This window comes from Leopardus geoffroyi, chromosome D2 (genome assembly GCF_018350155.1).
Source record: "Leopardus geoffroyi isolate Oge1 chromosome D2, O.geoffroyi_Oge1_pat1.0, whole genome shotgun sequence".
Taxonomy (NCBI): domain Eukaryota; kingdom Metazoa; phylum Chordata; class Mammalia; order Carnivora; family Felidae; genus Leopardus; species Leopardus geoffroyi.
The window spans coordinates 81228172-81242404 of NC_059334.1; the positions used below are offsets into that span (position 1 = coordinate 81228172).

General features: G+C 53.2%; 1 protein-coding gene across 6 annotated transcripts in view; it reads right to left on the reverse strand.

Annotated features, from left to right (window-relative positions):
- CTBP2 (C-terminal binding protein 2) overlaps window positions 1–14233 on the reverse strand; it is a 161078-nt gene that overhangs the window by 115351 nt on the left and 31494 nt on the right. The window contains exon 1 of one of the 6 annotated variants that reach the window (XM_045439179.1): window positions 2379–2586. The exons of the other annotated variants lie outside the window; for them this stretch is intronic. The gene's annotated coding sequence lies outside the window, so the exon portion shown is untranslated. Of the gene's footprint in view, window positions 1–2378; window positions 2587–14233 lie in introns of those variants that run through there. 6 annotated transcript variants of the gene reach the window in all.

The window sequence follows — 14233 nt, forward strand, 5'->3', positions numbered from 1 at the left end:
CTGCTCTCACCTGAACTCCGGCCGTCTTTCCTTACAGCTCCTGTGCCCTGCAGGGCACCAAAGGCCCTCTACCATCCAAGCTGCAGTGAGGCGAGGGTACCCGGGCACTCAGCCTGGGCTCTCCCCACCATCCCACCTGCTGCAGGCATCATTTCTGGGACAAAACACCCAATGACTTGCACCTGCTCCGTGTGAATTACTTCTAATGCTGCTTCCAGCATCTAAGGTTCTGATGGTCAGCTCTTGTTATCACCGGAGGCCTGGCCCAAACCCCACCTGGATTCTCTGTGCTCCGGCTACTCACGTTCGGGTCATCTAGGCTTTAAAATGCCTGTCCCACTGTCCTGCCATAGGTGGTGGGGGCGGCCCTACCGGCTGCTCTCCAGTGGGGCCCCTCCTACTCATCGTCTCCAGGCGGCCAGGGAGCTGAAGGGCAGCTCAGCTTTGCCCTTGTAATAAATCAGCCCAAGACCCTCAAAGCGGCAGATGTGGACAGAGCAGGCGGCCCAGGTGCCCCGAGAGCACCAGCCTCATCTGGAACCTGCTCCTGGCACCCACAGCCTCATCTCGGATCCAGGGGACCCCATCAACATCTACTACTTAGAAAACCCAAGAGTCGTCTGCAATAATCATACCTCAGGCAGTCATGAAATTACCCAATACAGGGCCACTGAGAAGGGCACGGAGTGCTAGCTGGACACACACACACAGACACACACACACACACACACACACACAGACACACACACAGAGACTCCCAGGCTCCATGGGTGAAGAGGACCTGGGACTCTGCCCCAAGACGGGGACTGCACCTGCTTCACAGGCGAGAGGGCCCTTTCGAAAAGATCTGGAAGCCCGGCCCGGGGCCCGCACACAAGTACTCAGAAAAGGCTAGTCGTCATCCAACCTGGCACAAGACCTCAGGACCAGATTGTCATCATTAGCACCTTCTAAAAACCAAACCCACCTCGGGGCACCCGGGAGGCCCAGGCGGTTAAGTGTCCGACCTTGACTTCAGCTCAGGTCATGATCTCACGGTTCGGGAGTTCGAGCCCCGTGTTGGGCTCTGCGCTGACAGCGTGGAGCCTGCTTGGGATGGTCTCTCTCTGCCCCTCGATCTCTCTCTCAAAATAAATAAAACCTGAACTCCCAACTGGGTCACTGAGACCAACATGCCTCCCATCCAGCCCGTCGCCTAGCTGCGGGAGAGTCGTGTGGCAAGGCTGTGTTCAGAAAATAAACAAAAAGACTGGCTGAAGAACCATCCAGAACCTCAGCCTTCTCTCTCCTAAATGCTCTCTTGGCACAGATGCCCCTGACTGGTCAACAGGGCGCCCGCTGCTAGGACATTTACAACTGAGCCGCGCAAACAGGACAGGTTGGCACTCCACGAACTGCCCACGTCCCACAGCTGCAAGGCCCCACCCTCGTGGCGTCCAGCTGCCCATCTGGGCCTCAGGGCAGGACGGCCCGCCCCGCAGGAGAGATGGGCCCACTGGGCTGCTGCAAGAGGGACACACACAAACAAAACTCAAGCCATAGCTCCAGAGAAGGCTCACCCCACCTCTCAAGGGCCTTGGATGGTTATCCCCAGAGGGGACCTGAAGGTCCATGGGTCCACCCCCTCCACGCAAGACCGGTTTCAATCTCTTCTCCCCTCCTGCAGCAGACCTAGCCCCACCACTGTTTTGGGGCTGCAGTCTGAGAGGACAGTAAGCCTTAGTGACCGGGCCACAATCAGGACGTGAGGGCACTGAAAGGGGGCTCCAGGGGCTTTCCCACACATCCACCGAGGATCCTCTTAACCGTGTCGTGTCAAGGTCAAGGGCGACAGACAGGGAAAAGCCTCGGGCAGACATGGAACCTAGACGTCCACAGAAAAACCAAGTGCCCTCCTCGTAAAACTGGCCTGTATAACATGCCCTTCTGGCCAGGCGGACGGACACACACCCACGACAGGACGGGGGAAGAGTGCCTGGTTTCCTGTCTCCACCCCCAGTCCTACTTACCAGCCCCTGGTTCACACCCTGGCCACCTGTGCTGGTCTCTCCCTAACCTTCCACCTCCAGTCGGCCCTCGCTCGCCAGGGTCACTTTGAGGATGTGTGGGGCAAAAGCCACCAACGAGACTAAGGAGATGGCATCGGGGCCTCCCCAGCAGACTGGGTGGCACCGGGCGCCCTACGTGCCCAGTGGGGGGCTGCAGTCTGCAGTCTCCCGCCTCCCGCCTGAGCGTGCTGGGTCACAGCGGGATCTGCCCTGTAACCAGGATGTCAAGGATGCCACTGCAGCCCACGAAGCCAGGGGAGCCCAGCATAGCGCCCCCACCCCTCCGCGTGCGTGTTTATGTGCCTGCCCAGCCCTCGATCGTTAACTCACCCCAGAAAGGCCCAGCCCATCCGGCACGAAGCAGGGCAGAATTCTGGTTTAGCGGTTACGTGGGAAAAGGCAAGGAAAGGACAACGTCTGCCGAAGAGCAAACTGTTCCCTGCACGTCTGACGAGACTGAATTAACACGGTGTGATCTGAGTTGCCATCACCTCAGCGTGGCCAGGTTATTCTTCCCCAGGATTCAATTCCACTTACTATTGCCTAATAATAAATAAACCATATTAATTAGCCTGGAAACAATTAGCCTTTATTCAGGGGGGGAAAAAAAAGGAAGAAAAAAAAAAAAAACAAAACAAAAAACCCTGAAAGCTAATTCTTTCCAGGTCCCTATACAGCCCACGTTGGCATCGAAACACTTAAGGTCAAATCAACACTTCATTATAATCCCCCGATGCCCCAGAGTTTCAGCTTCAATAAGAAAAATGCCCGCCAGGCAAAAACTTCACATACACAGTCTTTGTGGAGAATGTTTATGGAAATTTTGTAATATTAAATACGTTCAGCTGGTTTTAAGTTTTCAGAAAGTAAAGGCCCAACAGCCAAGATTCTGGAACTCTTGTCTTTAAATCTAAGGGCAGCCAGTGGAAAACTGTAGGGAAGTCTTGGAACGCTGCCATATTTTTTAAGGAAAACAAAATAGGATATTTTCTCCGTGTTGTCTCAGATGTAGTCAATTAATTTGTCCCTTTCTCTGCTCCGTTTTCAGGTTTTTTACTGCCGGAGCCTACGGAGCCCGCAGATTTGAGACAGAAGTAGGTGACCAGGAGCAGTTCAGCCTTGGAGCATGAACTGGGCTTCAACAGGCTGGGGAAGGGCTCTCTGTCCTAAGTGGCAGAGCGGGGGGAGGGGGGAATGCTTGGAAACGACTGTAAAAATGGGTGCTGCTGACCAGGCCTGGTGCAGGCCAAGGTTTCGGGGTGGGGGGGGCGGGGGGAGTAGATCCATAAGCAGCAACCCACACACACAGTGACGTCATTGGGCGACTTCAAGCTGCGTTCCCACACCCCAACTGCCCAGCTGGCCAGGGGAGTGAAGGCAGCTGGGCCTGAGCAGTCTGACCCCTCAGCTCGTAGAAGCCTGTACGAAAACTCACACAGGCCAGGAAGCTGCCTTGTTAACTCTGAAAAGACCACAGGGGGAGGAGGAATCCTTGCCAGGGAGGCCTCTGCTCAACGTACCAGAACCCAGTCTCCAGCAACGGAGGGACAGGGAGAAACCCACATCGCCCATCCGGGGCGCGTGTAGGTGGCTTTGCACGGTTCCAAATAGCGACTGAACAGGGAAGCTACGGGCCGAGGCACACACCCCTGTGAGAGGCTCTGGAACCTGCCGGGAGTGCAAGGAGAGATGCGCTCCCTGGGGTCAAAGCCCAGCTGGCAGAACCGCTAACCCGGCAGGGCATCTGGGAAGCAGGCCTGCCTGGGTTTTCTCCCTGGTAGAGGGGTGGGCTCCAAAGAGGAAGAGGTGGTTATCTAAGCTCCTTTCCCACGGGGGGGGGGGGGGGAGGTCCCCATCGCCCCCCATCCCCCCCACCATGCGACAGAGGGGGCGGGCAGGAGACAGAGGCGGCTCCTGGTGCACGACAGCCTTTAAAATAAAACAATTTTTTTTTTATAGTTATTTTTGAGAGACAGAGTGAGACAAAGTGAGACTGGGAGAGGGGCAGAGAGAGAGGGAGACACAGGATTGGAAACAGGCTCCAGGCTCTGAGCTGCCAGCACAGAGCCTGACGTGGGGCTCGAACCGATGGACTGCGAGATCATGACCTGAGCCGAAGTCGGACGCTCAACCGACTGAGCCACCCAGGCGCCCCGACAGCCTTTAAAATAAGATCCACTGAGGAGAGAGCAGGACACGGAAGGGTCACAGAGACAAACCACAAACTACCCTGGCGAGCTGCGGAGACAGTAGGAGAGATCCTCTCCCCAAAAGTTAGGTTTCTGCCTTCACCTCTTTGTACCCCTAGGGACTGGTCGGAGGAGAGCATTTCCATAAAGACAGGAAATCATCTAAGATACGCCCCCACCCCAATAGCTGGATGACGGTCTCTCCTGATACACAGCAAATGCACACCTATACAAGCTGTACCTACACATCACGCATTAGGTGCCTGGATTATAGAGTTTTAAAAACTTAAAAAATATTTAACACAGGAGAAATACTTCTAGGTTAGTAAGAAAAGAACTATAAAATACGTAGAATGATCTTATCCTCCCCCCCCCCCCCGCCCCGACAAAAGTCTCTGAAGTTGTTTATTTATAGACAGAGAATGACCGTGCACAAAGAGAGAGAGGGAGAGAGACAGAATCCCAAGCAGGCAGGCCCCACATACTCAGTGGAGAGCCTGACACGGGGCTCGAACCCACAAACCGGGAGATCATGCCCTGAGCCAGAAATCAAGAGTCAGATGCTTAACTGACTGAGCAACCCAGTCTAGGCGCCCCTAGAATCATCCAATCTTAAGTGAACTTTCAGATATCCTTTAGATGGTTATTTTCATTTTTTTGTAGATACTTAATGTACAGAAAATACACCCAAAGTGCTATTTCTCTACGCGAAGATTAAAGGTGATGGTTTAAATGTACGTCTTTCAGATCACAAACACCATTTAATGGTCTTCAGACTTTTCTATACTCTCCATTTCCTGCAAAGAGCAGATTTCCTACAGTCCGGAAAATGTGCAGCAAAGAGGCTGTGGGGTCTTAGGTCAGGAATGGGGGCGGGGGGGGGGGGCTGAAGCTAGGAATGCAGAACGGGAGTCCCCACGTCGTGGCTGCAACTACCTAGGTGGGTTTTGAAGTAAGGTATCTGCCCTACTCCTCAGGCAAGTTCAACCTGTAACAGCGTGTCCCTCTTGGGGACGCCGATGCAAAGCCTGAATTCCAAGGGCCAAGCAACTGGGGAGGATCCGGGGAGGGGAGCGGAGGCACCCACACTCGGTGCAGATCCCCGGGCCCCGGGTGGGGAGCTTGTCCGCCACGCATCCCCGAGCCGCTAGAGACTAACAGTGAGCCGCAGCGCTAGTGGGGAGAGCAGGGCAGACTTCTCAGCGGGCTCCGCCAAGTTCTTGGCTACAGATCAGACTGCAGGAGAATGAGTACAGAGAAGCACTGGCCAGTTAGAGAGTGGAGTCCTCAGCCCCTAGGAAACTGCTTACAGAAAGACCTCATCAGCTCTCGACGTCAACACTACAGACCAGCAGGCTCCACGCGGGAGACCGAGCGGGGCAGGGATGCTGGGGGGGGAAATCCGTGTGGATGGTTCACAGCCCCTCAGACTCCTGGTCTCTCCCACACCGTGTCCTCACCCCTACCCCTTCGTACTGTGGAGAAGGCAACTGGCGCTGGGCCTATTTTGTGACTGATTTAGCTGGTCAGCTCCGTGCCAGCAGGGACGTGGTCCGATTTTTGTCTCGCAGGACTCAGAGCCCAACCGACGGTTAAGGGCCTTGGAAGAAGACTGTGTGTGGTCCTGGGAAAGTTACTGGGCCTCAGAATGCCTTCCTGCAGTGAGCCCAGGATGTGTGGGACTCAGGTGACAGCACAGGTACTAAGGTGCTCAGGGCTCGGTGCAGGGACCACCGTTCGCACTCAAACAGCACGCTCATCTAACAAACGCCGTCTTTCCTGACATGACTAGGTACATCCAAGAATCCAGAGTCCTAGAAGGGGGGGGGGGGGGGGGAAGCCTGAAGGGAAATTAGTTTTCTGTCTTATTTCAAACGAAATGTATTCAAACCCCAACCTCAAGGTTCAGGGAAGCCTTGAGTGTAAAATGAAGCACATCACTGCCATCAAATGGAGCAGCTGTGGTACCTGCAACAGAGGAACGACTTTACTTTTTAAAAAACTTACAAGGCTGGGCATGTTACAGAGAACAGCATGCGGGGAACCTCTGCAAACACAAACATGAATGAGGGAGGCACCCAAAGGTCTCACTGAGCATTAATTTACGTATTTCCTCTGGTGGCAACAAGCTTTTATTTTTTAAGAAGAAATAAATCACAGAGCCAGAGGAGACGTGCTCGGAGGGAAACCGAGGACCCAGATCACCCAGCCTCTCGGAGACGAAGGCAAAATCTACCTCGGCTCGGCTTTCTCCTCCCCGACCCCAGCACGCCGTCACAACACTCGGCGGTGCCAGCTGTCCCCGAGCAGTGCGACGGCCTCTGCACAGCCGACCCCAGCTCAGACCACCCAGGTGCACGATCCCGGATACAGACGTCAGACCCTCTTACCCAGAAGAATCCAGGACAAGGAGAGAAAAGCCCAACGCCAGACCAGCCCGTGCCCCCTGCCCCCGGCTGCGTGACCCCCATCCCAAGCACCGACGGTCTTATCTAGGAGAGGGAAGAGGAGCCCCCGAAGAGCGTGGGATTATTACCTATCGATTCATACAGGTCAGGTAATTAACACCGGGGAGCCTGAACTAACTTCCACGCCAACCTAACCACTCCGCCGCGTTATCGATTTCAGAAGTAGAGACGCCCTTTCAGCACGGACGGCAGCAGGAGCAGGGACTCCTAAGTGCCGTCCCCCCTCGAAAGACGGGTGTGTGACACACACATACCCATGCGGTGTGCTTCCCGAAGGAACGATGGCTCGAACGGGTCGCCCCGAAGTCAGATTCCCAGGACCCGTCACTTGACGGTGGCCACAAAAGCCGGCCAGAGCCACCCAGGTGCCAGTGCTCGCTCCTGGAGAGGCCGTACTGCCACTTGCCTTTCTGCCTCCTTCGCGCATCAGGCCTGAGCCCCACGTGCTGCTGTGGCTGCAGGACCACTACTGAACAAGACATCCAAAGGCAGGGTCCCAAGTTTCGTTTCTTCACACACCGCAGCCAACGGGCGCGACGCAAAACCACACAACACAGACAGTCAAACCCCCGAGGAGAAGGCTGCTCTTCTGGTGGGTTCCCCAAACCAGCTGGGCCAGCATGGCACAGCCCACCACACATCTCCCGGCAGAGGGTCACGGAGATGTGGGGCCGGCAGAGGGGAGGGGAGGCCGGCGGTGCCCCGTTCCTCCTGACATCAAAGCAGGAGGGGTAGGGGAGGAGGGGGTCGGCTTTCAGCACTCGGGTCCTCGTGGGGAGTTTCTTCTCACCCGCTGCTGGTCTAAGCCTAGGGCAGAGATCTTTGGGATGGAATATTCCTCAGCGACACACACAAGAACTTGAACGAATCTCCAAGGGGATGGTGCTGCGAAAAACGTCAGTCCCCAAAAGGCCATGTGTTCTCTGACTCGACGTACATCACATCCTCTACAGGACAAAATTACAGGGATGGGAAAACAGATGAGTGGTTCTTGGGGAAGGGGACCAGACGCTCCAACTCTAGACCATTCTCGGAACAAGCTAGGTCTTGGGAGCCGGGCAGCCCTGCAGACGACCATGGACGTGGACCGAGAATGGTCTTGGCCACCGGAAGAGGGCGTGGCTGTAGGCGGGGGACACGTGAGCTCCTCAGGCGCTGGAACCGCTCTGGATCTTGACCACGGTGGTGCATGCTGGAATGGACGACACAGGGGACACTGCGACACAGAAGCGCACACCTAAAGCCACATCAAGGCTGGGGAGAGCTCAAGGATGTCTGGGGAGCACATCAATACCCATCTCCTGGTTGTAGTATTGTTACTATCGTTTTGCAAGCTAGGACCACTGGGGGAGACCAGATAAGGGTATTATTACAACCACATGTGATTCTAGGGCTACTTCAAAATAAGTTTAGTTAGGTTTGCCCTGTATTTTTTTTTTTTTTTTTTTTTTTTTTTTTTTTTTTGGTTTGTTTAGTTGGGCTCCTGTTGGCCACAGATAGGGCCATTCCTTTATTTTTGTGGATTGGGGTGTTTACAAGAAGGAGCCACGTGGAGCCGACCCCATTGACAAGATTGACCACTGAGCTGGGATCCGCTTCCTCTGGCTGCCAGGGCGGGGGTTGCCACCAGGAGCCCAGCCTGCCTCTCAAGAGTCAACAAAGATGCTTGCTATGTAAGTTCTTTCCCTCGAACGGGCACGACTGACTGGTTTCTCTCTCCCAGCTGCTGCTGGACACCCAGGGCTCCCCAGGTCACAGGTGACAAGAGGGCGCCTTCCCTGGCAGAGCAGTCCCGGAAAGGACGAGAGACAGAAAAGCAGCTCCCGGGGCTGGTCTGTGCTGGGGAGAGTGGGCACACTGGCGGGAAAGACATCCAGGCTTCCCTGACCCAGCCTGGCTAGACCAAAACTACAGGCAGCGGGCTGGAACAGGCCAAGACTGTCCCCGGCTGACAGCGCGGTTGTACGCTGGCCTGGCCACCTTCCAACACCCAGCTCGCTCAAAGAACGTTCTGGAGCCGAAGTGTCCCGGCAGATCACCAGGGTCAGGCGGCCCACCTGCCTTGCACAGACCCACAGCTACATTCCTGCTTTTCCAGCAGGCTGGGGACCTTGCGGGTGGCCCTGGAAACTGCACAGAGCCTTCCGTGACAAAACCTAATCACGCTGTATCAACCTAAAGGTCTTCTGTGGCCGTCCGTCCGTCCTCCAAGATCCCCGGTTGCCTCCCTGTTGAGGGGAGCTGGCAACCTCCCTCATCCTCGCTGCTAACCCCCTGCTGACTCAACCCAAGGAAGAAAATTGCAGGAGCATCTCTACCGTTTCGGCTTTTATGGTCTTCAGGGTTACACGGTTTTCGATTTCATTCGACAGGAGTTTCTCCTTAATGTCTCCCTCTCCCCGAAATGTGCCATTTTGGGGAGATACAGCGTACAGGAGAAAAGTCTTCCAATAATAACCCTACTTTTTCAGCTTCTCTCCACCCTCAAAATAGCCCCTTACTCAGAAAGCTGAACGTTTTCTCAGGTCTCCAACACTGCCCGGCTTCGGAGCCGCCGAAGAAATAACCAGAGACTCTTTTATGGAAATGAAAAAAATCACATTCTACATAAATTAAATATATAATTTGATTAAACATGTTTATGTCTTTGCGATGACATTTAAAATAGAAGCAATCATTTTCGTTCTTGAAAGAAAAACTCTTTCAAATAGAATTCGAAGCTGTCAAACCTACCTTCTGCTACAGATCTTTTAAATGTCACATACCTTCAAAAGGGGATGGCAGCTTCCTTTTAAATATGCAATTCCAAGGCAGTGCGCTCTGAATCGAGCATGTATTAGAACACACCGCTGGCATTTACCCTGGTGAGGGGTAGCCTCTGCACCCCTGCTTCTCAAGAACCCGCTCAGGAGCGCAGCGCCTGTCCTGTCCCGTCCAGTCCGGTCCCCGCGTTCTTCCGGCGTGGCTAGGGCCCCGGTAGCAGGTGGCAAACCACAGGGACCGGCACCAAGTCACGCCCCTTAAGGGGGCAAAGGTACCTTCCTAGGATTCCTATGGTTTCCCTCCCAGATATCTTGCTGAACTCCGCGTAACCCAATTTTGGCAAAGCATCAACGGCCCAATTGTTAAGACCGTGTTAATCAGATGCAAAGAAAACTCCGAACTCATTCTCCTAAGTCAATGACCTACATATTCAATTGCTTATTCTCCAACTCAGTGGCAAACACCGTGCTATATTTAAACATAGAGCACAGATAGATCTTTCTTCTGAAACGTTAGTGATACAGATAAGCCTTCTACTCCAGCCCTCCTCTCCTCAACTTAAGGAACATAAACATCGTCAACATCCTGCGGCACTCTGAAGCGAACAAGCATGCTCCGGGTCTCCATAATTTTAGCAACAAGGTAGCAAGTGTCATTTTTGTAAGACGTACACGTGAGCAGCATTCCCGCTGGTACATCAACAAACGAAGCCTGGTTCGCCCCTGCCTCCCCACTACCTAGCAAATAGCAAGTGCTCCGGAAGAAAACGGATCCAATGACTTCAAGTCAGTTAAGCGTGGGTAACAAGCACGCTACAAACCAAGTGCCCAAAGGGGATGCAAAGGCCCCCTAAGTGTTGAACCCTGGCGCTAGGGACTGACCCAGTGATCTCACAGCTAGCAGGGAAGACAACAAAGGAAACAGGGAGCTCTCGGAGAATGTTCTAAGACTACGGTAGGGGCAGAAATTGAGAGATATCACTGTTGATCTCTTGGTATCTCGCCCAAATAGGAGGAGGCATGAGGAAGTCAGCTCCCCACAGCCATCGCTGGAGGAGGATCCTAAGAACATCTGAAGCATCAAGGCAGAGGGTTTGAAACACCAGACAGAAGACAGCCCAGGCCAACACCACAAGAGGTACCTCCTTGCTGGTTCTTCCTGGGAAAGGAGAGCGGCTCTGGAGCAGGTGAGGGATGGGGTGGGATGGGGAGAAGGGTAAATGAGAGGCCAGGGGAGCCTTCCAAACAGAACGCAATGCAGTGGGCAGTCTGGGAGAGGACCAGAGTGAGCAGGACACATTGGACAACCAAAGCCCAAACCTGGGCTGTAGTTTGGAATCCTTCCTGAGTGTACCTTCCTGCCCAACCATGCGACTTTAGGGAAGTCACCTCGCCCCTTGGAAAGCCTCTCCTCCCAGGTACAGGAGAGGAATGCCACCCACAGACACCAAGACCCTCTAACTCAAGTTCTAATTCCATTTAAAATAGGCGATCATGGGGGCGCCTGGCTGGCTCAGTTGGCTAAGCGTCCGATTTCGGCTCAGGTCATGACCTCGCAGTTTGTGAGTGCGAGCCACGCGTTGGGCTCTGTGCTGACGGCTCAGAGCCCGGAGCCTGCTTCCGATTCTGTGTCTCCCCCTCTCCCTGCCCCTCCCCTGCTCACGCTCTGTCTCTCAATAACAAATAAACGTTAAAACAAAAATAATAATGTAGAACAGGCGACCATGAAACTTTAAGCCAATTCTCAAGGGCTTGAAAGAAATCAAGAGTGTGGAAAAGGAAGAGTTATTGCAAAGGGGATCGCTTCTTTTCTTTGGACTCCAGTAATGCCCTTCATTGGGCAGCAAACTCTGGGCCCCACCGCACAGATGAAAAGGGCCGGGAAACCCTACCCGTGAGGCCAGACCCCACCACCTGACCTGTGGCACCAACCGGGAAGCCGGGAAACGTGGGCGAACTGAAATGCACAGTGAAGCCAGGCTCTTCATTCAGTCAAATGAGGCTTCTGTTCCCGTTTGGCCACACTGGCCCTTCTGCGTGGTTCCTACACCCCTAGCCTCCTCCTAAGAGGGGAGCCTTCTAGTTATCACCACTCGCCCTCCCATCTCCCCACGCCTTGCCCACGGAAGGGATCAGCCAGGTTCCCCCCAGTCACTCTCTGGGGCTCCAACACTGCTTCATGAGCCTTGCTGTCAAGCTTTCCTTCCTATCACCTCCCCCACCGCCAATATTGCATATCTATATACGTACACACATGTACTTGTTTCCATAGATGTTAACACATGCATCCAAAAGAGCCAGTGTAGACTCCTGATGGTCAAAACCAACAGCCCTTTCTCGGCCGCCATCTATCTTCTTAGCTGGTGCACAACCCCCCTCCACGAAATACACACACCCCCATTCTAGGATTCTGACGCTGGACCAACTATTAAGAGAGGCAGATTTGGAGATAAAGGAAATGTAACCTGGTCTTCAAGGCAGGTCCAACAAGGAACAAGAAGAGAATGCCAAGTGCTGGAGAAGCAGGCAATGGAAGAAGGAGAGATCAGCACTCTGCCCCAGAAGTCCCATTCAGGTGCTCCCAAGTCCGTTTCTTCCTGCCAGTCCCCACCAGGAGCTCCAGGTACACCTGACAGCTGCCTTCTAGACACTTCCTCCCCCCCGGGCACGTCCCGCCTGCCTCTCAAACTCCACTCACCCACATCGTCACCCCACCACTTGGAAGTTCCTGCTTCCAACCACACCAAACCCAGACTCTGCCCTGACTTCATGTTTGTATTACCGGAACCAACCAGGTCAGCGTCTACCTTTGCCCACCTCTACATCTGAGGGACTGGCAGGTGATCCCTACGTTATCCCTGTACACCGATTCCTGGGCAGGAAGCAAAACTCCAAATCATCAACTCTAAAACACCTATTAAAAGCCCAGCAGAATTAATACCCTTTTTTTTTTTTTTTTCTCGGAAGGGAGAATGACCCAGTCCAATTCAACTGGTCAATATCAACTAGCCTAATCCCTGAAGTATTTTAAATTCTATCCCTAATCAAAGGATACCCTTCAAAGAGCTCCTCACAGAATGGCTTCCTCTAAACTGTCACTCAACATGATGCTTCTGACTTTTTCTGGCAGACCCAGGCACAAGAAGCAGCCTGACATTTGTTACCAGACCTCGGGTGATGGCAGAACTCTCTATCCCCGGTACGCCACTTCCCTGTAACAGAGCCTTTCTCTTTATCATCAGCTCAAGGACACACGCAGTCTCCCCAAAACTCAGAGCTGTTTCCAGCCAACTGTCCTGAAATTTATGGTTGCTGTATTTGCATTTTTTTTTTTTTTTGAAATCAACTCTGGCCCTTCCCCCATCTCATCGCATCTTACAGAAGCTTTTTTTTTTTTTTTTTTTTTTTTTTTGAGTCCTCCAAAAAAGTTTTTTCTGGAAAGACGATATAGAGAAGTGAATGGAACCTACTCAAGGACACATTGGCAGCGCCATAAACCAGGTCTTCAAAAGCACTGGCCCTAGAGAAACTTGGAGAAGCTTCCCCAAGACCAGTGAAGCCAGCATACCCAGATTGCCGGGATTCTGGAGGGTCCAGAACACCCACTTAGCCAGCATCTTCACACCGGAAAAAAAAAAAAAAAAGAAAGAAAGAAAGAAAGAATCACAGAGTAACACGGGCATTTCTAGTTATCAGTGGGCCCCCAAAGTCAACTTTTGGCAGTCATGAAGGCAAACAGATCGGCACAGATGTTCAGAACCAGGAACTAAAGACCTTGATGGGCAGGCTTCGTTGACAAACACGGTATTTGGTGGGGAGGGGAGACCACAGGGCAAGGGAGAGGTGCGATCATTCTCACCATCCAGGGAAAGCCAAGAGAGGCAGGCCCCCTCTAAAGAAAGAGGGCAAGGCTACTCTCTCTGGGTGAGTGAGCTCCACAGCCCCACCGGCAGCAGAGAAAACCATCTGCACGGGTCTTGTTAGCAGAGGGGCAAAGGGAAAGGAGGACATACCCCCCCACCCCTCCTCTGACCCACTGCACCAGCCCTCAAGCAGAAAGCCAGCTTTCTGTTACACGGTTTAAAACACAGCTCCAGGGACGCCCGGGGGGCTCAGGCAGTTAAGCGTCTGACTCTTGATTTCGGCTCAGGTCATGATCAGGTCGTGGGTCTAGCCTTGCATCTGCCTCTGCCCTGAGCGTGAAGCCTGCTTGAAATTCTCTTTCTCTTCCCCCCCGCGGCCCCTCCCCTCCATACTCTCTCTCTCAAAAAATAAAATAAACGGCTCCATTTCCCTACATGATTGGTAGCACTATAAAATTTCGTAACTGTTTTAGAAGACTAAAGATACGCCCGTTCTATGACCAGTAATTCCATTTATAGGAATTTACCCAGGAGAAAAGAAAACGAGAAATATCCATAAAGAGACATGGGCAAGGGCGCCTGGGTGGCTCAGGAGGTTAAGCATCCGACTCTTGATTTCGGCTCAGGTCACGATCTCACAGTATGTGGGATCAAGCCCCGCGTCTGCTCTATGCTAACAGCATGGAGCCTGCTTGGGATTCTCTCTCTCTGTCTCTCTCCCTCCCCTACTTGTGCATATGCACGCTCTCTCTCAAAACAAACGTCTAAAAAAAAAAAAAAAAAAGACACGTGCAAAAACAGCAGCTTTATTCAGAACAGCCAAAAGCTGGAAACAGCCCAAGTGCCCATCAACAGGTAACTGCCGTAGCCGATTCCTAGAATAGAATCCTATACAGCCATGGG